The 25,363-nt window shown below is 37.0% G+C and overlaps 1 protein-coding gene, 1 long non-coding RNA gene and 2 other non-coding genes across 5 annotated transcripts in view; 3 read left to right on the forward strand and 1 right to left on the reverse strand.

Moving 5' to 3' along the window:
• LOC147533607 (F-box/FBD/LRR-repeat protein At3g14710-like) overlaps positions 1 to 25,363 on the reverse strand; it is a 52,562-nt gene that overhangs the window by 15,256 nt on the left and 11,943 nt on the right. The gene's annotated exons all lie outside the window — the stretch shown is intronic.
• On the forward strand, positions 3,055 to 3,137 carry LOC147533609 (small nucleolar RNA R38). The gene has a single exon (XR_015228490.1). It is a non-coding gene; the product is annotated as a small nucleolar RNA R38 (small nucleolar RNA).
• Positions 3,606 to 3,718, forward strand: LOC147533610 (small nucleolar RNA Z152/R70/R12). Its single transcript, XR_015228499.1, has one exon. It is a non-coding gene; the product is annotated as a small nucleolar RNA Z152/R70/R12 (small nucleolar RNA).
• Positions 21,113 to 22,299, forward strand: LOC147533611 (uncharacterized). 2 transcript variants are annotated; one of them, XR_015227742.1, is made up of 2 exons: positions 21,113 to 21,216; positions 21,815 to 22,299. It is a non-coding gene; the product is annotated as an uncharacterized LOC147533611 (long non-coding RNA). The 2 variants fall into 2 exon arrangements; XR_015227743.1 differs by having other exon boundaries at positions 21,126 to 21,216; positions 21,695 to 22,299.

Here is a 25,363-nt window from a genome sequence, read left to right on the forward strand (position 1 = left end):
CTGCTTTTAGTAGGTCGTTTGAATTGATCTAAACACTGATTTTTTTTTTTTTTGTGAAAATATGCTATTGACTACATACCATAGTCTTCACCGTAAATTACCATAGACAAATTATGTTATTTGGTTTCGACCGATTGATGATTTGCTTCGAAATTATGTGATGGAAGATTGTATATATAATGACGAGAATATCTTTACGAAAAATTAGTCTTTAGATCCTCTCATTTGAACCATATAGAGTTATCCCATATAGCTTTTGTTTTGTAAAATACTTTTTAGCTTGTTATAACTATGTGATGTTTCTAATAGTAGCTAATAGCTATGTGAGTATATTAGTTGGGTAAGTGGTTGATCCATTACTAATAGTTCTCATTCCCCAAAACACAACCTTCATCAATGGGTTCTCAGATTTAGCAAGAAATTTTTACCTAATAGCATTCAATTGGTTTATTTTGCTAATCTTCTTCCTTCTTAAAAGTACCCTCTTTGAATTCATGACTCTTTTCATATATATTTTCAGTTAGGGTTTCTTCCCGGTAAATATTATCGTCACCTTCTTCACAAACGTGGGTATTCTTGACCTTCTTCTTTCCAACTCTAATCTCCAAAAATGAAAAGAATTTGCTTAACCCACCAGGGAGTTCCATTGCTTCTAAGGGTCTTCCCTTCTCCGGATTTCTTTCTTCGTTTCTAATAAAGTGTTACAAGTGCACGTTCGAGGACTCTTTAATGTCCTCCCACCCCATCTCTCTCTCCCAACGAATTTCTCATGTTCACCAATGCCAATTAGTAGATAGTAAATCGTCTTCTACGAAACGTAATGTCTATTAGTAGTATCTCTTTTAGGTAGTAGGTTGTAATTGGAAGACATTAAACACATGTCAAATTAATAATTTCACATAGCTTAGATAAGGCGGTTCTTCTATCCTCCTGAGATATATTGGCAGGTATGATAGAGTCAATCCCTTGAAATTTAGTACTTCATATGCACAAATAAGACAAAAACAAGCATTCTAAAATCAACCACGCTAAACCGTTAAAAATGAGCCAGGCATAAATTTAGAAAAAAAATACTCCACCCAAGTACGATTGGACTGAGTCACATAATTAGAATAAAAAGTGAACACTACAATTGACAGCACATTGAAAAATTAAAGGCCAATGAAACAAGTGCGACCAAAGCAGGAACTCCAGTCCAACCACAAGGATGCCCTTGAAGATACAGCTTATCCACATAATAATTTTCATTGATGAATATTTAGGAGTTGATAAAATGGGTAAGAATTCAAATTACTAGAAAATATTATCCTTAGATGAAACAATCTGTTTGGAGAATCAACGTCACTTAAAACTACCAGTTCAACAAAAAAAAAAGTCGCTTAAAACTACCTCTCTGCTTAAAGCATCACATAAGCTCTCGATAAATTTACAATCAATCATAGCCTAAAATTGAAGTTGTTTTTTCGCCATTACTTCAAACAAAAAGAATGTTAAAAATGGGGAGACTCTTGGGAAATCTTTTGCAAGCCGAGCAGCTTCCGTTAACTCCTCATTCCGAAACAAATTTAGTGTAACATTCTGCAAATTGTTGGCCTTCTTCAACAGTCTTGTTACAAACATAAGATAATCATAACCTCTATAGTTTTCAAGATATAAAGATGGACCTGGACCAGAAATCTCGACCTTTTTGAGGTGATGGAAGTTGCATCTCTGGAGCGAGACTTTTATTAGTTTCAATCTATTATCATCCCCCGAATTTGCCCTCATAATAAGAGGCTCTATGTTAGGAGATATCTCAAGTAAGTGTGATATTACATTGATAGAGTCTCTCAAAAGCCAGGTTGAGAGATTCAAACATGTAAGGTTACGAAACTCAAGTAGATTTTCTAATAATGACGGAGCTTCTGAGAGTAACATAATGACTAAATATGATAATGTCAGACTTTCCACATTATGAAAAGCTCTAAGTAATTTAACAATGGGTGGTAAATATAATTTTCTCATCTGATCATCAATATTTGGTGTTTCACACTGAAAAGTATCTCTTGCTTCGGCGAATTTCAAGTCAATATTAGCATTAACTAACGTGCTAAAGTTCCCTGTATCAAAGTATTTCCATTTGAAACCATCAATTTGAAGTGATATGAGATTTGGAGCATATAACTTGATCGATTCCACCGCTCCGCCATAAATTTTCAAATGCTTAAGTTGAAGACCACAAATATCAAGGATGTTGTCACCAAACTCACATTCTTTTAGAGACACTGATTCAAGAAGTGGACAACTTGAGAACATACTGTTAAGAGCATCAGTCTCACCTTCAAGACCAATTAGAACATGTTTCTTGAGCTTAGGTAAAAACATTGAGTCGTTTGGTATACAAGATGATGTTTCAAACTCAAATGTCTCCAATGATTCACAAATCAGGGATTGAATGTATTGACAACGACACAATTTTAAATGCTTAAGATTGGTAGAAGATATCTCAAAGTTGTTTTGACTGAACATGCAACTATCAAACGACAAAACCCAAACTTGTTGATTAAGTTAAATCCTAAAATTTCATCAAAAAAAAAAAAAAAAAGTTAAATCTTGCGGCGGTTTGTTCAAAAGGCCGGGCCGGGCTTACTGAGGGTCGCTTTATCGTACTTACTGAGGGTCGGGGGCGTTCTCAAAAAGCAAAAAAAAAAAAAAAGTGGAGGCGCCTATATAACTTTATTTCTTGAGGCTCCGTGACTTCTTTTATCTACTACCCCCATCGAACATAGTCTAAGCAAAACTCAAAAAAATCCCTCTCCTACTTCCAAAACCCTATAAAGTTGAAGCCTGATGATATAACGAAGTCTCTTACTTACAATTGTAAACCCTAGTTTTTTTTTTTGCATTCTTCTGTCTGTCTATTATTTTGTTGCTGATATTTTCTTAAACTCCAGCAGTCTATTGGTTTTACATTTTTTTTTATCTGTTTAGGAGATCAAACAGAAAAGTATAATCTCATTTTACTTCTTGCTACCCAGATTATAGTTTGTTGTTGTTTTCTGTTATTTTACAGTGCTTTGTGGATGATGAGAATTCAAAATTAACAGGTATCCCTGTCTGAGAGTATTTGTGCTGATTAATTTTAATCTGACACTTCAAAAAACACTGTTTTCTAAACAAATCTATATCAAGGCATGTAGTAATAATTTGAAGTTAGATTCAATATGTATTTATTTTGCTTTTATTAGAAATTATGTGATGGAAGATTATATATATATAATGATGAGATTATCTTTACGAAAAATTAGTGTTTAGATCGTCTCATTTGAGCCATATAGAGTATCTATCACATATAGATTTTGTTTTTTTAAAATACTGTTTAGCTTGTTATAACCCTGTGATGTTTTTAGTAGTAGCTATGTGAGTATATTAGTTGGGTAAGTGGACGTCGTTTGGGTTTTTTTTTTCGTTGTTGGTGCTAGTGACATGGTGGTGTCGTTTGGGTTTTTTTCGTTGTTGGTGCTAGTGACATGGTGGTGTCTTTTGGGTTTTTTTTTGTTGTTGGTGCTAGTGACATGGTGGTGTATTCCTTAGTAACTGTGTGTTCTTGAAAGTTAAGACTTGTAGATGCGATGATGAGATGAAACACACGGAGGTGTGTCGAGGGCAGTGGTGGAGACCTAAAAAATCTCTGCCGTGAGCCTTACAACCAAAACGACTTCTCCTTCCACTGAGCATCAAATGTGTTTCAACTTCTCTTTATTGATTGATTGAATTAGATTCAAGCAAAATCCGTTTATCCACTTTTTCTTCATGAAATATATGTACTTTTTTCATCCAATAAAGCTTTTTTCTGCAGGGTTTCAACTACCAAAGCGTTTTTCGGACACGCCATGGCATTTTGGCCCAAACTACTTTGTCTAGCAGAATAGCTTTATAGTTGATTATGATCTCTGTGTCCATGTAATATGTTTTAACTAGATTGTTATCAGTGTTATTCCTTAATATATAACTCGGTCATTTATTCATTTGCAAGTATAATTCCATCATATTTCAGCTTATGCAGTGTTACAGACTACTAGTATCGTTTTTCGTCAAGTCCTTTGCTAAAATTACCAAGAATTCCACTTTTAGATGATGTGCTTGTTAGGGTGCTGAATTATTTAGCTGAGTCACAATAGTTGAACTAGTCTTTAGGTAGTTATTTCAAAATAAGTGACTTATATGTTTGAATTAGTCTTAGATTGTTTGCAAACTTTATTTCCTTTTATTTCTGAGTTAGTGGGTTAGTTTCCTGATATTAAGGAACTACTTTCTATTGTATCTCTATATATTGGCATTTGGAAATGGAAAGGGATACGAAAATTAACCACAGTTTACACTATTGTGTATTGAGGTCGTGAGCTCCTCTATCAGCTCAAATAGTTCTTGCTTATATAAAATTCCATCACCATAGGTTCTGGAAGAGAAGAAAAACAGAGGTACTTACCAAAGTGGTATCAGAGCTAGGCATGGAGGAAAGAATAGATAGATTGGAGCTTGCTTTCGGGGATTTATCTACTACAATCGATAAGAAATTTGAGGATGTCTTTAATCGAATATGTGAAAGGATAGATCAAAAAATTTCAACAGCAAAAGAAGTTGCAGAAAATTCTCTTTCGACTGCTAGAAACACTAGAGAAGTCAATAATGGTAATCGAGGATCGTCAAGTTCGAATTTTACAAATTCGTATGCACCAAGGTTGGTTAAACTTGATTTTCCACGCTTTAAAGAGGGAGACGAACCTATCAGTTGGATTTGCCGTGCAGAGCAGTTTTTCCAATTTCAACAAGCACCTGAATCTGATTGGGTTTCACTCGCGTCGTTTCATCTTGAAGGTGACGCACAATATTGGTACCAGTTATTCAAGAAGGAAGGACATAATATTCCTTGGGAAGAGTTTAAGGAAGGATTGCTAGCACGATTTGGACCAAGCCAATTTCATGATTACTTTGGTGAACTTATTAAACTTAACCAAAAAGGTACTGTAAAAGATTACCAAACTGAGTTTGAAAAGCTACTTGCGAAGGTCGGGCATTTACCACAAGATAGGCAGGTGAGTTGTTTTGTGAGTGGACTTCGAGATTCTATTAGAACCGATGTACAAGCGGCAAGACCAACAACTTTATCTGTTGCTATTGGTCTAGCTCGCCTTTATGAAGGCAGGAATTTATCAAGGCCAAAGGCAACATTACCGAGCTATCAACAAACTCCTGTTGTAATGCCAAAACAGTCCACCCTACCTGTTCGACGAATGTCCCAACCCGAACTACAAGAAAGAAGAAGTAAAGGACTATGCTACAACTGCAATGAGAAATTTGTGCCTGGACATCGCTGCAAAAAGTTATTTCTTATTGAATCATGTTTGGAGGAAGATGACGGAGACGTTGTAATGGAGCTGGACCAAAATATTGAAATTCCAGAGATATCTCTTCATGCTATGACGGGGGTTAGTGCACCGAAGACAATGCGTGTCATGGCAATGATTAAAGGTAAACCTGTTCTGATTTTGATCGATTCGGGAAGCACTGACAATTTTGTAAGTGAGAAAGTAGGGAGAAAGGTGGGATTAAAGCCATCAGGAAGGAAATTTCAAGTAGACGTTGCATCAGGTGAGAGGTTAGAAAGTGCAGGTAAGTGTCGTAACATCCAAATTAAGTTGCAAGGTACTTCTTTAATCGTGGATTTGTATCTATTACCTCTTGGAAGCTATGATGTGGTATTAGGTGTCCAGTGGTTGTGTACACTAGGACCCATTATATGGGATTTTTCTAAGTTGCAGATGAAGTTCTATTTGCAAGGGAAGGAGACACATTTACAAGGACTATCAACACCTAACAATAAAATTGTAGAAGAGTTGGGAATGAGGCAAGCTAGTAAAGGAGCCAAGGATGGATTCTTGCTGAAATTACTTTCCTTGGAGAATTTACAAGAACATCAATCACCACAAATACCAGACCAAGTATACAAACTGCTGCAATCATATAAAGATGTGTTAGCCAAGCCTAATGGTCTACCTCCACTACGGGCGTACGATCACAAAATTCCATTGTCGCAGGGTCATGGACCCATCTGTACGAAACCGTATCGATATCCTCATTATCAGAAGGCTGAAATCGAGAAAATAGTAAAGGAAATGCTGGAATCAGGGGTTGTCAGACCTAGCAACAGTCCATACTCTTCACCGGTTCTTCTAGTGAGAAAACATGATGGCTCGTGGAGAATGTGCGTTGATTATAGGGCACTAAACCAGGTAACCATTAAAGACAAATTTCCTATTCCAGTGATAGATGAGTTGCTTAATGAATTACATGGGGCAAATTATTTCACCAAACTAGATTTGAGATCTGGATACCACCAAATCAGAATGCACCCTAATGATATTGAAAAAACAGCCTTTCGCACTCATCAAGGACACTATGAGTTCCTCGTCATGCCTTTTGGTCTCACCAATGCGCCATCTACTTTTCAAGCACTTATGAACGAGGTATTTAAAGAATATCTGAGAAAATTTATTCTCGTCTTTTTCGATGACATTTTAATTTATAGTCGTACATGGGCAGACCATTTGCATCACTTACAAATTACTCTTTCTGTTTTGCAATCTCACCATTTGTTTGTGAAATTGGAGAAATGCCAATTTCGGCAAGAAGAAGTACAGTACCTAGGCCATAAAATTTCTCGTGCAGGAGTGTCCGTGGATCCTGGCAGAATATCAGCAATGGTGGAATGGCCGAAACCACACACAATAAAAGGCTTACGTGGTTTTCTTGGATTGACGGGATATTATCGCAAATTCATCAGGAATTACGAAAAAATCAGTAGTCCATTAACCAAAATGCTTAAGAAGGACTCATTCGTATGGTCACCCACATCTGAAGAAGCTTTCCAAAGACTCAAGGCAGCAATGGTTGAAGCTCCGGTACTTGCCCTCCCAGATTTCAATAAAACTTTTGTTATAGAGTGTGATGCATCCGGATCTGGCGTAGGGGCTGTTTTAATGCAAGAACGACCTATTTGAAGGAGTTGAAGGAGATGTCCTTCGACCAAGGTGACAATGCGAACAAATTGTCGGATAGGACAATTGATGTGGAAGATCATCAAGTCCGATTGATTTAGGGATCGTAGAGTTGTAGCTAGAGACCAACTACGATCGTCGAATTACGAAGTAATTCGCGGCTAACTTCGATCGGATCCTACACCGGGTTACACATAAGAGTGACAAATTGATCTAGGATATGACTAGTGGGAGTGAGATATAATCATGGGAGTGTCCCATAAACATATCTCATAGGCCTAAAAAGGAATTAGGCAAAGATAGTACAAAAGGGCCAAAAACAGGGTTTTTGGGCCTAGACCGGTTCGGGTACTTCTAGGACTCGGATTGGGCTGAATTTTGGAGGGTTAGTTGCTGATATAATAAACATTATATCTGCCAATTTTCGTGGTGTTTGGGCACCTCCTCCTTAGGGAATTGAGAAAATACCAATAGTTGCTATTTTCGACTATTTCCCTAAATCTTATTCTAAAGGGTGTTTTAGGAAACCTAAAAGGAGGTGGATTCTTATTAGGGTTCTATATAAACACTCTTAGGGCAGAGAATAAGGTGTGGAATTTCTCTCTAAGCTTTCTTACTCTACCACATCAAGTAGAGAGGAGAAAGTGAGCTAATTCCCATTAACTATCTATCTAGTCAAGAAGAAAGGAGTTCTTCTTTTCCAACCACCATTGGTGTGCTAGCTATACAACAAGGTGGGAGATCAAATTGATTGCTCGTGTCCCAAGTAGAGGAGCTACACTTGAAGCTCTTGGTCTTCTTCAATCAATTCAACTAGTTCGAGGGAAAAGCGATTAAGGTAATCTACTATCTCCATTAGATTAATTACTAGTTTTGCATGTGATCCTGGGAATACTAGTGTAGACATTAGATGTCATATTTCCGCTATAAACACTAGTAGAAGGGTGTAAATCCCTACAGTGGCGTCAGAGCCTCTTGCCATTAACTAGTTTTTGCTAAGAATCGAACTAATTAATATGCTTAATAGTTTGAAAATTGAGTTTATAAAAGTATTTTAAAAGATGTTTTTAAAAGTATTTTAAACTCATAATTTGATGGGCAATTCAAAAAAAACTCATAATTTGATGGGATTCAATAAATTCTCAAATTGAGAATCAAATTGATGATTAAAAGTGTTTTAAAAGACTCAATTTCATTGAATTTCAAACTAATTCATGCTTGATTATGTTGATAGTTATATTTAAAAAGGTTTTAAACATAAAATTTGATTAATTATGAATTGGATTCAAAGATTTTTTCAAATTGATTTCAAAATTGTTCTTTGAAAAATTTCAAAAACCTAGATTTTGATCCAAAATTGGTTTGATTAAGAGTTGTTTTTTAAATTTTGGAAACTTTTGAAAAACAAAGATTTGGAATTTTAGAAGTGTTCTAAAAGGAGTAGTTTTGAGTTTGGGAAACTCTCAAAACAAATTTGGAAAAATTTAAAAAGTTTCTAAAAGTTTTGAAAAATTTTAAAAGTGTTCTAAAAGGAATTTCAAAAATTTAAGAAAAGTTTTAAAATTGGAAAATAGCAACTTAAAGTTGCATAAGAAAAAAAAAAATTCTTTTTGGAAACTAGGGTTTTGAAAAATCCTAGTGTCCGGCCAGGAAGCGTCCTGGCCGGACCAGAAGCTCCTGGATGCGTCCTCTGGACGCGTCCAGAGCAGCTGCTGAGACGCGTCTTGAAGACGCGACCAGCAGCTGCGATAGAAGCTTCTGGACGCGTCTTGAAGACGCGTCCAGAGCAGCTACTAAGGACGCGTCTTGAAGACGCGACCAGCAGCTGCGAAGGAGCTTCCTGGACGCGTCCAGAGCACTCGACCAGACGCGTCTGGGAGGTTCTGGGTGTCTCGGACTAGTCCGAGACACCTAGTGCTGGTCCGGTCCAGTACCAGACACGTCTAGGACGCGTCTGGTACATGGACTAGCGTCCTGGCTCCGGCCAGGACGAGACCAGTCCTTGATAGGCCTCGGCCCGGACATGCCGGCCCTATGGGCCGTGCTATGTCCGGACCTTGTCCGAGCCCTTTTTGGGCTTGGGCCGGGACTTGTCTAGGACTTGTCCCGGGCTTTTTTCGAGGCTTTTCGGACCACGAAAAGGGACCATCATTCGAGTGGGAGTTTTTGCCAAAAAATTTTTCCGATTCCAACCAAATAATTCCAAAATCAATCCGGGCCATCCAAGAGCCCAAAACGGATTTCTCCTTAAATTGATTTATGAAATCATTAAGAATCGAACCAATATTTTTTCCGAAATTGACCCGGGCTTTCTCGAACCCAAAACGGAGTTTTTCTAAAAGATGATTTTAATCATAAAACATAAAACCGGAAAGCACCATTAGTTGAATTCTTCGAATTTAGACTTAAGGTCCGCAATGTGACATGTGATGTCAACAAAAGTATCTCCCAAGATAATCATGCATATATAATTCTTAGCCTTGATATATTATATGATTGCATGTGATGTGAATGCGGGAAACTAGTATGGCCATAGATTTATTTCCTTATTCTTGTTTTAAGCACGGATGGGTGCATGCTTTGTAATTAATTTTAATTTCAAGTTTATACGATCTGCGAATCGTTAGAGTCTTGTAATTAGAGTTTAGGGTCTATGAGTCCATTGAAGAAACTCGAGGATGAAATCCAAAGGCGAGTGGGAGAAATCAATGGAGGTTCAAAGATGGTGATCCAAGACGAACCAAAAGGCGAAACAAGAAGAAAACCAAGGGTGATTAGATCTTCTAGGTTAGGGGCCATACTAGGATCCATGTCTGCTTGATTTACTTTCTCGCGCGCATTTACTTACTTATTTACGCTTTATGTCGTGGATGTTAGTTAGGCTAAATAGTTCACTATAACAAACGCCAGACTAGCGTAAAAGTCCCCAAAAGTAATCTTGAGTAATCGCCTATCCAGATTAAGACACTCGTTGCGCCCTTATTCGAGGAAGGTGGGTCGGCCTTCGCAGAGTACCTCCTCTACCTTGGGACAATGCGGGTAGGCCTATAGAAGAGGCCTACACGTCTAAATGGTTCTACTCAACGAGATCAGCAAGAGAGTCTTGGATACTCGAGGCAAAAGGATAGATTAGTCATTCATTAATGAAATCTATCAACCAAGAGTCATAAGGTATGATCAGTGAAGTAGTTCACTCACCCGGAACGACGGAGTCAAAGGGTAGGGCCTTCGTCCGCTTTACTTCGAAGAACTGGGGTCTTGGAATCACTTATTCAATCGGGGACGTTTTTTATTGAATAATGTGGGAAAACTAATGTTTTTCAAAAACGATAACGAGTTTTAAAACTTTGCCATTTCTTTTATGTAGTTCAAAGATGACAAAAGATATTTTCAACTTCCGCTCACTTCTCGACAAGGAGAAGCTGAATGAGCACAACTTCCTTGACTGGGAAAGGAACCTAGGAATAGTTCTCAGGATGAAAGGAAAGCAACATGTACTAGAAACTCCAATTCCTGTATTGGATGATAATTCGACTAAAGAAGAGATAGATGAAGAAAGGAGTGTGCGGAAAAAGGCAGAGCCCGTAACTTGCTTAATGCTAGCAACCATGGAATCGACTCTGCAAGAGCAGTTCATAGACATGGATGCTTACTCCATGATGCGACAACTTCGGGAAATGTTCCAGAAACAGTCGAGATTGGAGAGGTTTGAAACCTCTAAAGCAATTATGGACATGCGCCTTGAAAAGGGAAAACCAGTTGGGCCTCATGTTCGCCAAATGATCAGGCTCATAGGCAAGCTGGCTAAACTAGGTTTCCCTTATAGCCAACAAACGGCTACCGACACTATCCTTCACTCCCTCCATAGTGGTTTTAATCAGTTTAAGATGAACTACAACATGAATGGATGGGATAAAACGTTGGAGGAACTTCATTCTATGCTTCTAACAGCCGAAAAGGACGTCACTATAGTGGAGACTAAGAAAGACGTTCTTATGGTACAAAAGGACAAAGGGTTCAAGAAAGGTGGAAAACAGGAGAAGAAAACCACGTCAAAAGGTAAAAGCAAACAAGTTGCCAAACCTAAAGACAAAGGTCCTCCTCCTGACACCAAATGTTTCTACTGTGATGGCAAGGGCCACTGGAAAAGAAACTGCCCTAAGTTCTTGGAGGACAAAAAGAATGGAACAGTAGCTTCCAATTCAGGTATAAACAGTTAACTTATCAAATACTGTAAAATTCCCAAATTATGGTATGTAATACCTAAAATTGCCCTTTCATTGTGAATGTACACGCGCAGCTGGGAACTGAGTATTTGGCTAAGGAAGACAAGATCCAAGAGGGAGCAGAAGCCTCGACTGCTAAGGATGCTGAAAGGGATCGAAGTCTACTTTAGGCACTATTCTAGATTAATCGTTTTTCTAGTTTTTTAACATCATCTCTGTACTAAGTATTATGGAGAATCAATAAAGAATTTTATTTCTAAATTGAGATGTTAATAAGTGCTAAGTTTAACAAACTATACCAAAAGATTCTAAACTTGGTCAAAAACCTATAAGATAGGTTCATCCCAATCGAAAGGGATGAGGACAACAAGTCCACTATAACCAAAACATGAATCAAACTGACAAGAAAGAAAGCCTTGAGTCAAAAACAGAGATTGATCTTCAAACGTACTTCTAACCTATCCATATTTGGAGTGTCCAAAAGGATTAAGATGAAGAACACGAATCAAACTCTATCCTCCAAAATCCATTTAGTCTAGACATAGCTTCTCACAAAACTACCAAAATTCCGTCTAACAGCTAAGCTTGTAAAAGCATCACAAAACTAGCTAATATCTGACGCAATTTCTTTTAAAAGAAATTTGGGCTTCTTCCATAACTAATCAAGAGAACAAAGTGTTTGTTGCTCATGATAGTATTCTTCTAATAATTAGCACACCTAGTAGTCTGGGAGAAAACACTAATTATTAAAAGAATAAGTGGGAGAAAAGTACAAGTCGATTTAATTCGATCATGAGAAAAATCATGGAGGATCATGAAGAACAATCATGAAACTTGTACAAGTCGATTAAATTCGACCAAGAGCAACAAACTGCGGCTCCTCGGAAAAGGAAAGGTTAAAGACATGATCTAATAAACCCACCGCACAAAAGCGAATGTCATTCGCCGGAGAACTCTCAAAACAAGTGAAAGTGTCTCTAAAGGAATATCTCAAAGTAGTTGAGAAAATTCCAAATTGTTGTTCAAAAGCCCTAAAAGGTCAAATCTCAAAGACACAGAAAATAAAGGTTATTTCTGAAGAGATAAAAGACCTGCGCAGAAACGGAAACTGACTCTAGATTTTGGCTAGAAGCCAAAATCATCGTGGAATCCATATCTCGTCAAGACATGAAGCTTGATAATTTAAGTCAACAAAAGACCTAAATTGGTTTTCCAAAATAGAAAACTGAGAAGGATGGAAACATTCGTGTTTCCCGAAACGAGACAAGAAGAATAAAGATTCTTCCAATCAAGTTATGTCCACAAGCATGCTTCAGAAATCTATCGATGGATTAAAAGCACGCAAGAGTTAGAATCTTCGATTCAAAAGGCAATTAGAGAAATTTGATTCCTGGAGAATGAAGAAAATCTTGAATCACGAGTTTCAAGAAGGTAAGTGGGAGTAAACAAACCTTCCGGGTCCGTATGCAGAGTACATACAAAAGATTGAGTACGACATAAGGTGTTGTATAACAGTAACGAACTGACTCAATAAAGGACCACACACAAAAGGATAAAATGCCATTTTGGGCATCTGAAGATCTATAAGCATATATCAAAAGGATGATAGGATTAGAGAGACTCAGTACGCTGAGATGCTTGAGATCCGAAACAGAAAATCTAAGACTCGGAAAGTCTAAAAGAATTTCGACCCAAAAACTCATGACAGAGGGCGTTGCAAAACTCGGAGTCTAAAAGACACCGATGAGCTAGCACGCATGAGAGAGACATTTATGTTCGAAAACATAAAGTCAATCATGTGGGACATGATTAGCATTTAAACATCCGAATTCGGATTGGAAAACCGAAACACTACTTAGTACATCCTAGAAGGCTAAAGGATGAAGTAGTACAAAATTGAACATGTCATCGTAGCAAACTTCCAGACATGGAAGGAAAGTAGGCTAAAAGTGTTTTAAGCCGGGAACTGTTGCAAATACTACACAAAGAATTAAAGGCCTTAACCCTAGTAAAGATTACTAGATATTATCAAGGTTGAAGATAGTAATCTTCAAATTAATTGATAATAAGCAAAGTTTAAAACCGACTACCACGGTAGTCAAACTAAACTGTCACCTTAGACATAGTATGAGATTCATACACAGTCTAAGGCATGAGGTATAAATTTTAAACCTCGACAAGTAAAACTGAGTGGGTAAAAGGAGTTTTACGGAAGAGGCTCAGATTTACAACTCTCGTTATCAGAAATAATAAGAATTATTTCACCAGTCGTCTAAACTTGGTTTAGTGTTTAAACGACAGTCCATCGATAATAAAACGTTCCGAATAGGTTTGTCAGATACGTGATCTGATGAATGAAACCCTATTAAGTGAACTTGGAATAATTATTATCAAAAATCCCTGGTCCAGGTCATTGCATGGACAACAATGACTCACGAAGACTAGCACGGGAGCCGATGGGATAGCGCAGTTTCATGGGCTATATGAATAGTATATTCTATTCGACTACGTGGGTGTGTAAAAGGTTTATACACTGGATAACCCTCAAATGAGAAGTACATCACTCGTGATGAACGTCAATACTTCTCATAAAGACAATTGGAGAGATTCCTCAAAACATGAGTGCTCCACTCATCTTATGTAAGGAATGCCCGACTTTGGTTCCGTTAAACGCCGCGCCGTAAAAGGAGGTTATAAAGACGGATACTGGGAAGGACAGGATAGACATGAAGTTAAGTGGGAGCGCAAGAATGGATTGTGTCACCCTAATCACATTAGGTACAAAGTGTCTCAAGGCCACTTGATGAGTAGCAACTGAAAATGCGTGGCCGCGCTCAAACGGATTAAAGTTAATCGTTTGTCTTTTACAGTTGTACTCGGATATCAAGAAAGTCTGAATGATGTGACGTATCAGATGGGATACTAAATTGATACGGGAATCGAGGCATTGCACTTGTTCTAAGTCCAAGTGGGAGTCTGAAGGAGTTGAAGGAGATGTCCTTCGACCAAGGTGACAATGCGAACAAATTGTCGGATAGGACAATTGATGTGGAAGATCATCAAGTCCGATTGATTTAGGGATCGTAGAGTTGTAGCTAGAGACCAACTACGATCGTCGAATTACGAAGTAATTCGCGGCTAACTTCGATCGGATCCTACAACGGGTTACACATAAGAGTGACAAATTGATCTAGGATATGACTAGTGGGAGTGAGATATAATCATGGGAGTGTCCCATAAACATATCTCATAGGCCTAAAAAGGAATTAGGCAAAGATAGTACAAAAGGGCCAAAAACAGGGTTTTTGGGCCTAGACCGGTTCGGGTACTTCTAGGACTCGGATTGGGCTGAATTTTGGAGGGTTAGTTGCTGATATAATAAACATTATATCTGTCAATTTTCGTGGTGTTTGGGCACCTCCTCCTTAGGGAATTGAGAAAATACCAATAGTTGTTATTTTCGACTATTTCCCTAAATCTTATTCTAAAGGGTGTTTTAGGAAACCTAAAAGGAGGTGGATTCTTATTAGGGTTCTATATAAACACTCTTAGGGCAGAGAATAAGGTGTGGAATTTCTCTCTAAGCTTTCTTACTCTACCACATCAAGTAGAGAGGAGAAAGTGAGCTAATTCCCATTAACTATCTATCTAGTCAAGAAGAAAGGAGTTCTTCTTTTCCAACCACCATTGGTGTGCTAGCTATACAACAAGGTGGGAGATCAAATTGATTGCTCGTGTCCCAAGTAGAGGAGCTACACTTGAAGCTCTTGGTCTTCTTCAATCAATTCAACTAGTTCGAGGGAAAAGCGATTAAGGTAATCTACTATCTCCATTAGATTAATTACTAGTTTTGCATGTGATCCTGGGAATACTAGTGTAGACATTAGATGTCATATTTCCGCTATAAACACTAGTAGAAGGGTGTAAATCCCTACAATATTGCCTTCTTTAGCAAAGCCTTGCAAGGTAAGAATCTGTTGTTATCCACCTACGAGAAGGAGATTTTGGCGCTAGTTCTTGCTGTTCAAAAATGGCGTCCGTATCTTTTGGGCAGAAAATTTGAGGTTCTTACGGACCATAACAGTCTAAAGTATTTATGGGAGCAGAAAATTACTACGGTTGCACAGCAACGATGGTTGTACAAGTTGATGGGATTCGATTTCACCATTAAATACAGAAGTGGAAGAGAAAATAAAGTGGCTGATGCTTTATCAAGGAAAATGGAAGGTATTCCTAAAAGTAGTGTGTTTGCGTTATCCCAACCATTGCCAGATTGGCTAGGTGTTATTAAAGATGAAGTTATATCAAATAAAAAACTACAAGATATAGTGAAATTAATCAACCAAGACGAGGTTGTCGGTCCATGGAGGTTTCAAGATGGTATTATTTTCTTCAAAGAGAGAATATTCTTAGCAAAAAACTCTCAATTTTTGAGTGATATAGTTGGGCAGTACCACAACAGTACACATGAAGGGTTCCATAAAAAACAATTCAGAGAGTTAGGGCCACTTTTTATTGGAAGGGAATGAAGAAGTTTATAAAAAACTTCATTCAGAATTGTGATGTTTGTCAACGTCACAAGGCTGAACTCCGCACACCAGCTGGTCTTCTACAACCACTACCTGTACCAGCTAAGATTTGGGAAGACATCTCCATGGATTTTATCGATGGGTTGCCGGTCTCTAAAGGTAAGTCAACAATATTTGTTGTGGTCGATCGATTATCAAAATACAGCCATTTCTTTGCTCTTTCTCATCCATATACAGCTGTAGTGGTGGCACAACTATTTTTCGATGAAGTGTTTAAATTACATGGGATGCCGAGGAGCATTGTTTGTGACCGAGATCGTGTTTTCACGAGTTTATTCTGGCAAGAATTATTTAGGTTAAATGGAACAAATTTTAACTTTAGTTCTGCCTACCATCCCCAAACAGATGGTCAAACTGAGGTGGTAAATCGAACACTTGAAATGTATCTCCGTTGTTTCACTAGCTCTCAACCTAAAGAGTGGGTTAAATGGCTTGCATGGGCTGAGTACTGTTATAACACAAGTTGGCACTCAACTACTAAAAGAACTCCATTTGAAGCTGTGTATGGTAGATCTCCTCCAAATTTATTAACCTACGTTCCTGGTACATCAAAGGTGGAGGCCGTGGGTCATGAATTACAAAACCGTGATCAGATTCTCAAGGATCTGCGAGAAAACATGATCAAGGCCCAAGAACGCATGAAACAGGTTTATGATGCCAAACATAGAGAAATAGAATTTTCTGTGGGAGATTGGGTATATTTGAAACTGCAACCTTACCGACAAATGTCATTAGAGGTACGCAGAAATCTCAAATTATCACCCAAATATTATGGCCCCTTTAAGATCTTGGCTCGTATTGGTGTTGTTGCATATAAACTTGAACTACCATCTCATTCGAAAGTGCACCCAATCTTTCATGTTTCTTTATTAAAGAAGAAGGTCGGAGATCAAGTGACAATTGAAGCTCAACTTCCCATAGTTCATTCGGATTCAGGTAAGGTATTAGCTCATCCGCAAGCTGTTCTGGACCAACGAGTTCGCAAGAAGAAAAAGGAAGTTCTAATTCATTGGCAAGGCTTATCTCCCGCTGATGCAACCTGGGAGCTATTGGAGTTTATAAAAGTTCAGTTCCCTGATTTTACCCTTGAGGACAAGGGCAATCCTAAGGAGGGAGGAAGTTGTTAGGGTGCTGAATTATTTAGCTGAGTCACAATAGTTGAACTAGTCTTTAGGTAGTTATTTCAAAATAAGTGACTTATATGTTTGAATTAGTCTTAGATTGTTTGCAGACTTTATTTCTTTTTATTTCTGAGTTAGTGGGTTAGTTTCCTGATATTAAGGAACTACTTTCTATTGTATCTCTTGGCATTTGGAAATGGAAAGGGATACGAAAATTAACCACAGTTTACACTATTGTGTATTGAGGTCGTGAGCTCCTCTATCAGCTCAAATAGTTCTTGCTTATATAAAATTCCATCACCATAGGTTCTGGAAGAGAAGAAAAACAGAGGTACTTACCAGTGCTCAATCTAGATAGTTACTCTCCATGGATCAGAAAACCATACAGATTCCAATATCATCAGAACCCATACAGTGGACGTGGATTAGTCAGCCTTCCACTTGGATTATATGATCGAAGAGAAAGAAAAAATCCCAGAATTGGTACAAGATAAAATGTATCAGAACAAATTGTAGAAGTTCAAAATTTCATTCAATCAAACAAATTCTGTTTTTGCTACTTTCTTCTTTTTCTCTACATTCTTCTAACATCTGTTTAGGTTATACAAAAAAACAAAAGCATGTACCCATGCTTCCCCATCTCCTTTAAACCCACAAAGGTCCATAGTTTTACCCTGCCAGTTGCTCCTTCATGAAACCAACTAAAAAGAGACATAAATCAACCCCTTGCCAGCCTCTAACTATCTATCTATGTATCTATGTATCTGTTTTAGTAGCTACCGTTCACTCAAAACAGATCATAAATCTATACTGATCATATCTGTAACTCCCATTTGCACTGTGTTCATTGTCATCCATGTTAACAGCTAAACTCAGCAATACTGGTGGCTTAGACAAGTTACTATCGCCTATTATGAGCTTAATATCTTGTTGGTTTAATGCAGGTCACAAGTTCTCTTGAAATTGAGGATAGAAAGAGGATAATTGCAGTCAAAGCTGCAAAAGAATTGGTAAGGTAGTCAACTTAATGTAGTAGCATTATATGTAATAACAGGTCCCGAACATGAACAAAATACACTTTTGGCGAGTACAACAACTGAAACCACCCGTGAGTGCTATTTGATCCAGAGAACTAGAAAATACAACTACAAGAAAATGAAAGCATAGTATTGATGGAAGACAATTAAGCTAGACCATTCCAGGATCAGTTTTAAGAAAGGATAGTTTTTCTACATGAAATAAGATGTAATCATAGGACGATCAGCTTTTAAGAAGTAATATCGAATAATTAGTGCACATCGACGTGAATGAATAATGATGCAAGAGGATTCGTCCTATTTCAAACACAATCCTCAACAAAGTTCCGTTGTTTTTTCTACTAGTAAAATCCGAAAAATTGTGAATATGCAGATGGTTAATACTTCAATTAGGCTTTCTTGATGGAAGTAATAAGCATCCAACCATCATTTATTTTCTTGTCGATCTTTCTTTTCCAATGTCTTGACTTCAGAGTACGAAGTATGTTGCTGATTATATGGAATTATGGGTAAGCATATCAAATGTGTTCTAACGAATAGGCTGTTCATGTTTATTCCTTTCCCAACATATTTTAGGTTATGGTTTTCTTTCAAAACTGGTTATGGTTTATATGTGTTTTGACCCAAATATTTATATACAGGATCGCAGTTGGAGTTGTTGCTAAACTAGTGGGTGTAGATAGTTATGGAACTTGTTCTTAACCCCATTTTTGGATCTTTTTAGTTCCTATTTTCATGCTTTTTTAATATAGTTTTTTCTTTCTTTTAATGTTTGGTATCATTGTTGGTGAGATTTCCTCCTGATTTTTCGTGGATCATGACAAATGACTCTAGTAGCAAATGTGATCGCTGAGGCAAATGATCAATACAGTATATAAGTTCCAAAGGAGAAATAAGACGTCTTTTTGGGTCAATACGATTTCGTCATCTTAAAGGAGTTTATTTTTCCTTAAATATTCCGCTTGAATGACACACCGAGGCTTCTCAGATGAAGTGAGGAAGAAAGCGGGTGATCAAAAAGAAACATCTAGTCTCCACTTTTGCCACTTAGGGTACTTAGGTTGAAGCCCAAATAGTACAAGGTCTTGTTCCTCGTCCTGAAGGCTTCTGATCGGAAAGCCTCAAGTCTTGCTAGGCTTGAGCTCCTGCCTATAATATTGCCTCGCCCAAGTGATGTGAAACTAACTCATACCCACCTATTTAAACACTGGGGCCTTCAGTCGGAACCTTGTGGAATCCGATTATACGGTGAATTTAAGAAAGATTGCAAGTCTGAAGGCCAATTTGCTTTTCTTGGAAGGCAAGATCATTCTCATTAGATCAAGCCAAATAGCTTTACCCATTAGTTATCTTTCTATATTCACCGTGCCAGCTTTGATATTCATGACCTTAAAAGAAAAGCCGTCCTCTAGAAATACGGCGTATTGAAGCAAAATACATAAAGACTACAAGGATCTTCGAGTGATGGGGAACTCTTCAAGTAGAAAAAGATCGGGAAAGATTTATGTAATAACTTCGTTCCAAACAAATCTATACTTGTCAATCTGTAGCTACTGGTGGGCGAGAAACTATTCTATAGGAAGTCCCCTTGATTTGGAATCTTTTGCTAGCATTTTTTAGTTGAGAGCTCTATAATAATCACATAATGAACAGATACCGCTTACTAAGTGATAATCACTTATAAGTGCTACCGCTTACTAAGTGATTATCACTTAGTAAGTGATATGGCGTTTGTTTTCTATCACTCCTAAGTGTTTGATTTTTGTTTTTATATTAATTCCAAATGTCATAAAAATGAGAAATTGTTTATTTTGACCTTAAAGTATTTACATATTATTCATACTAATTCATTATGCCCGCGAGTTTGGATACAAGAGAATTACGGTTTATGAATACTTTATGTTGAAAATATTAACCTCAAGTAATTAAAAATTATGAAGGAGAAAAAACTTACGTTGCATCATGGAGTTTGGATGGTTCCGTGATTAATGAAGGAAGAGATGTGAAAAAAATTTAAGAGAAAAGCTTAGGTGAAGGATGAGTGAAGAAGGAAAAGGGTCATTGATAAAGTCATAAAAAGATTTTTTACTTATCACTTGTTTAAGCTCTTAACAAAAAAAAAAAAAATATCACTTGTTTAAGATTTTCGTTTTAATTACAATTATATTGGTAATTATTATATTCGGTGGGGATAGAAATGTCTTTTTTAGCACTTAGAAAGTAAGTGCAAAAAAATATGCTACAAGTTGGACTCCACTTTTTTGCACTTACTTTGACCCCACTTACAAGTAATATTCACTTATTAAGTGAAAAAACAAACGGTCTAAAATTGCCGGCCCGCACTTACTAAGTGAAAATCACTTAATAAGTGCAAAAATCAAACACCCTCCAAGTCTAACAATGATGCAGAAACAAAAAGTCTGGTATTAAAGACCAATAAACCCAAGACTGTCTTCCAAATATGAGATTCTATAACTCATGCTCAAACCCTATCTGAATATTTCCTTACCAAAAGGGTAAAAGAAATTTACCTAAGAAAATTGAAAAGAAATGAAAGGACAAACTACCAATTAATTAGACCACGAGTTATCGAGGTCCACGACCAACCATAGGACCAATTTCAACTATGAAGTCTGATTTCTCTAAATCATGGCAGAGCCCGTCACTTTTGTAGTTTTTCTGTTGTTGCTGCTGATGTTGTCATTGTTGCAATTTATAGTTTCTGAGTTCGCTCTTGTTGCAAACTCATTTCGAGGGTGAAATTGTACTTTTTATGAAATAATTTTTTCAAATATTATTGGGAGATTTGCTGTTTGGACCCCCTTTCATATAATTCACTTGTTGTTTGGACTCCCTTTTTCCAGAGTTGCATTTTGGACTCCCTTTTGACGGAATCAAAAGGGAATATTCCGTCTTTGAAGTTATACTTTAAATAATTCCTAGATTACCCTTGTATAATTGATATTGCACTTAGGACCCCCTAGTTTATTTAACTCAGCAAGCCGATGTCTGCCACGTGTACGGAGATCAAGGGTCCATTTCGATTTAAGTCGGACCCGTTGGGCCAACCCTTACACGGGTTAGTGTGCTAGTCCATCTCTATTTGGGACATTTCAATCACCATCGTGAAGGTTCTTCACCATTTTCACCAGGTTCTTCACGAGTTAGTGATGGCTAAAGAATGTAGATCAGTGAAGAATCATAAGGTAATCTTCCGTCTGATGCAATCTCTCCCGCTGAATTTCGTTTTTCTATCTGCTCTAAGAAATCAATGAAGAATCTCTCTCTCTCCCTCTCTCTCTCCCTCTCTCTCTCCCTCTCTCTCTCTCTCTATATATATATATATATATATATCTAAATGCATATTTACCTCAAACCGAGTTGAGATTTCTGTTAATTGGTGAAGAATTTCTCTCTCTAACTAAATGCTTTGATTTCCCTTAGGATAATGATGTCTCTAGGGTTTATGAATTGATATTGATCATAGTAAGAGAAATTAGGGTTTTTTTACCTATTAATTTTTATAATTACTGAAGTCCAAAAACGGCTCTGGTACAACCTCACCATCACAACTTCGGGTGAGCTCCTCTAATGTGTTTGTGACTTGTCAACGAATTAATTTTTGGGAAATTGAGTTTGGTTGGTGTAAAAGCTAAAACTATGTTCACTTGATTGCTTTGATAGGTCGAAAACAGAAAGGGTTATATACACCACAAGGAATAGCCATTGTGTATTCAAGTTATTTCTGTGTCGGAAGGTCGAAAACAGATTGCTAAACCTATGTTCACTTGATTGCTTCGATAGGTCGAAAACAGATTGGCTGCCTTGTGTTCCCACTCTGTGTGTTCGAAGGCATAGCTATTGGAGTTGCAGAAACAAAAGATGATGCTTGGAAGGCGTTATGGACAATTAGCTTACACGAAGTGTTTGCTGCAAACCATTTGCTCTCCAGAGGGATTGCTTATGGGGTTTTCATCTATGTATCAATAAACCATTTGCTCTCCAAGGAATAAATACACCACAAGGAATAGCTTCATTCAACACATAACATCACAAGTTCTTAGCTGTGACTTTGGGTATTGGAGCTATTTCTATAGTAATGATCACATGAAGAACAGCGATCCTTGTCTGGTTTTTTATCTTCATTTTCTTCAATGTAAACTAAACTATCAATAGAAAGTCAAATTTTTTTTCATAGTGTATACTAGTGACTTGGTAATTACAATTAAGAAGTGCTTATCTTTGAATATTTGAGTACTTAATGAAGTCTTAATCGTCTTTTTTGAGAATATTTGAGTACTTATCTTTGAATATTTGTGGACTCCTAAATGAGTATTTTTGGCTTGAAGTCTAGAGAAAGTAAGAAAGACTTAAAGTTGAAGATAGACATGATTTTGAAGAGTTATATAAGTTATATATCCTTAAACTAAAACATCTATAAGAAAACTGTAAGAAAGTCATTTTTGGATTATATAATAACAAATCAATGTATGTACAGAACTGAATGCTTCAAATCAAATGAGCATAACTACTCAAACTAAACAAGACCTGGTAATGCATTACTAGCAGCAATATACATCCCAACTAGGTTGCCACCTATACCACTACTCAGACTAAACAAGTAAACATATTCCTTCTCAACTTCTCAGCGTGATTCAAGCCAAAAATACTGATAATGGTATAACAACATCATTGAGGAATGCTTTGCTCATCGAAGTGTGTCAAACTGATAATGGTTTATTTCGCAGAACTTCAGAAAGGTCTCTCGGGTGTCGAAAATTTTGCTCTTGATAATGCCATCTTCAAGCTGTATAACAAAAAATATAATCGAACAAGTAGATTAGTCGGTTGTATATAACAGAAGAATCAAATAATCATAAGAAATCTGTATATATGAATAAAAAAAATGAACACTGATTTGAGGTACGAAGACGAGATCATACAAGTTGGTAAATTAGTTGTTTTTACTTCATCTCTACCATGAGGTACGAAGACGAGATCATACAAGTTGGTGACACCATCAAAGCCCCTCACTTTAACCACACTTTCAGTTTCAAACTCCCTCACTTTAAAATCTCTCAATTGGAACTTGAAAAGAGTTTGAAAAAGTGGAAAGTACTGTAAATACATTGCTTGAGGACTCAAACATAAAGAATAGTTTAGAAGAGAAGACTAGTAAAGATGATGAAGATGTTATGAGTAATGTGTAAAAGTGATTGAAATTGTATATAGTGAGATTACATAGATGAAAATTGCAGGAGTGAAAGAGTAATAATGGTTTGAGTACTTGACCCGAAATTCTAATATAGTGAAGGTGAAGCATCTTTTGCTTGTATAGTTCACAGATTTTTCTAATAAAACTCAGCTCAATATAATTCTATTTTCATTTCTATTTAGCTTTCGCTTTTCGTCTATTCGTTATTGACTTACTCATTTGCCCAGGGACGGACCTACAGCCAGGCCAAGGGATGCCATTTCCCCTGAACTGGCTGCAAGTTCCATTAGAGTCGGAACAAGTGAGATAAACCTAAGGCTTCTTAGGAACAAGTGAGGCGCATATACCACACTCACATTTTATTCTCCAAAGAATCGGATCTTAACAAATTCACCTCAGAGGCATTGAGGGCCTTGAGGGGTAATACTGGTTCCTACCAAAGTCGATTTAGAAAGCAAAAGGGCAGAAGGCAATGAGGCTCTCATGGCAGAAGAAATCTTTGAGAAAACAAAGGCAAAGTTCCAAAAGTATTCCCAATTTTCAGAAACCCTAGATATTTGAAATCCACAATTGTAAGAAGTTCATAATATGTAAAAAAGTGAAAGCGAAAAAAGAACTTACATCTTCTTCGAACAAGTTATACTCATCTCCCAATCGATTTCTGTCAAAAAAAACTCACAATTTGGACTCCAATAGAATTCTGCAAGAGAAAAACTAACAATATAAAAAAGAAGAATTAGAAGAATAAGAGGTTAGTGGAGAAGATGAATGTCGACTGAGAGATAAGAAGAACTCACGATTCATTTCCTCCCAGTCGATTATGTCTGTAAGGTATGGAGAGAGAGAGTGGAAGAATACGATGTTTGGATTTTCTCTTTTGATCGATAGGTTTTGCTGCTAGGGTCAGTTCGCGGGTCGACTAGTCAGGTTTAGTTAACATTAAGGTTAAAAAATAGGTTGGGTTAGGTTAGGTTGAAGGTAAAATCGTATTTTCATCCGCTTAGGGTAAAATAGTATTTTCATCTCAAAAATTTTGTTGTGCTGTTATATTTAACTAGTTTTTTGAAAAAGGGAGTCCAAATTGCAACTCTAGAAAAAGGGAGTCCAAACAGCAAGTCGAATTTATGAAAGGGGGTCCAAACAGCAAATCTCCCAATATTATTCCAGATTGGGTCTGATTTTATAATAGCTTTTGGGTTTTTAATTCCTGAATAAAGTCAATCAAACACAAAACCCTAATAGCTTCTTCATCATCAACTTATTATTTCAGATTGGGTCTGGTTTTCGATAGTAATTGACTTGAACTTGAATAGCTTCTTCGTCATCAACATAATTTTAAAGAAAATGGTGAGGTCGTCAGTATGACAATCTCAAGAAAGAGGATTAATGATGTCATCCGGTGGATTGACAAACGTTGACATTTTTGGAATCCCTTGAAATCCAATACTTCATGTGAAGGAAAGATCTAACATATGAAAAAAATTAACTCCACCTAAGTATGATTTGACTATGTCACATAATCAGAATAAAATTTGAATATTTTAATAGACAACATATGAAAAAGTAAGATGACTGAAACAAGTATTAGTGCCACCAAACCAGGAATTCCACTCCAACCACAATGATGTCCTTGAAGATACAACTTATGCAGATAAAAATTTTCATTAATGAATATTTAGGAGTTGATTAAATGGGTAAGAATTCAAATTACTAGAAAATATTATCCTAGATGAAACAATCTGTTTGGGGGATCAACTTCATCAGTAAAACTACTTTTGTGCTTTAAGCATCACATAAACTCGAGAAATTTACCATCAATCATAGCCTGCAATTGAAGTTGTTCACGACCAACTGCTAGAGCGTACATGGTTTAAGAAGAATGTTACATATGGAGAGACTCTTTCAAAATCTTCTGCAACCCGATCAGCTTCCGTTAACTCTTCATTCCGATAAAAATATAGTCTAACTTTCCGCAAATTGTTGGCCTTCTTCAACAATACTGTTAGAAACATAAGAGTATCATAACCTTTATAGTTTCGAAGATCTAAAGATATACCTGGACCAGAAATCTCGACCTTTTTGAGGTGATGGAAGTTGCATCTCTGGAGCGAGACTTTTATTAGTTTCAATTCGTTATC

The sequence above is a fragment of the Eschscholzia californica genome, unplaced genomic scaffold (assembly GCF_041429995.1).
Source record: "Eschscholzia californica isolate CP2 unplaced genomic scaffold, dmEscCali1.0.p SCAF_6, whole genome shotgun sequence".
NCBI lineage: Eukaryota > Viridiplantae > Streptophyta > Magnoliopsida > Ranunculales > Papaveraceae > Eschscholzia > Eschscholzia californica.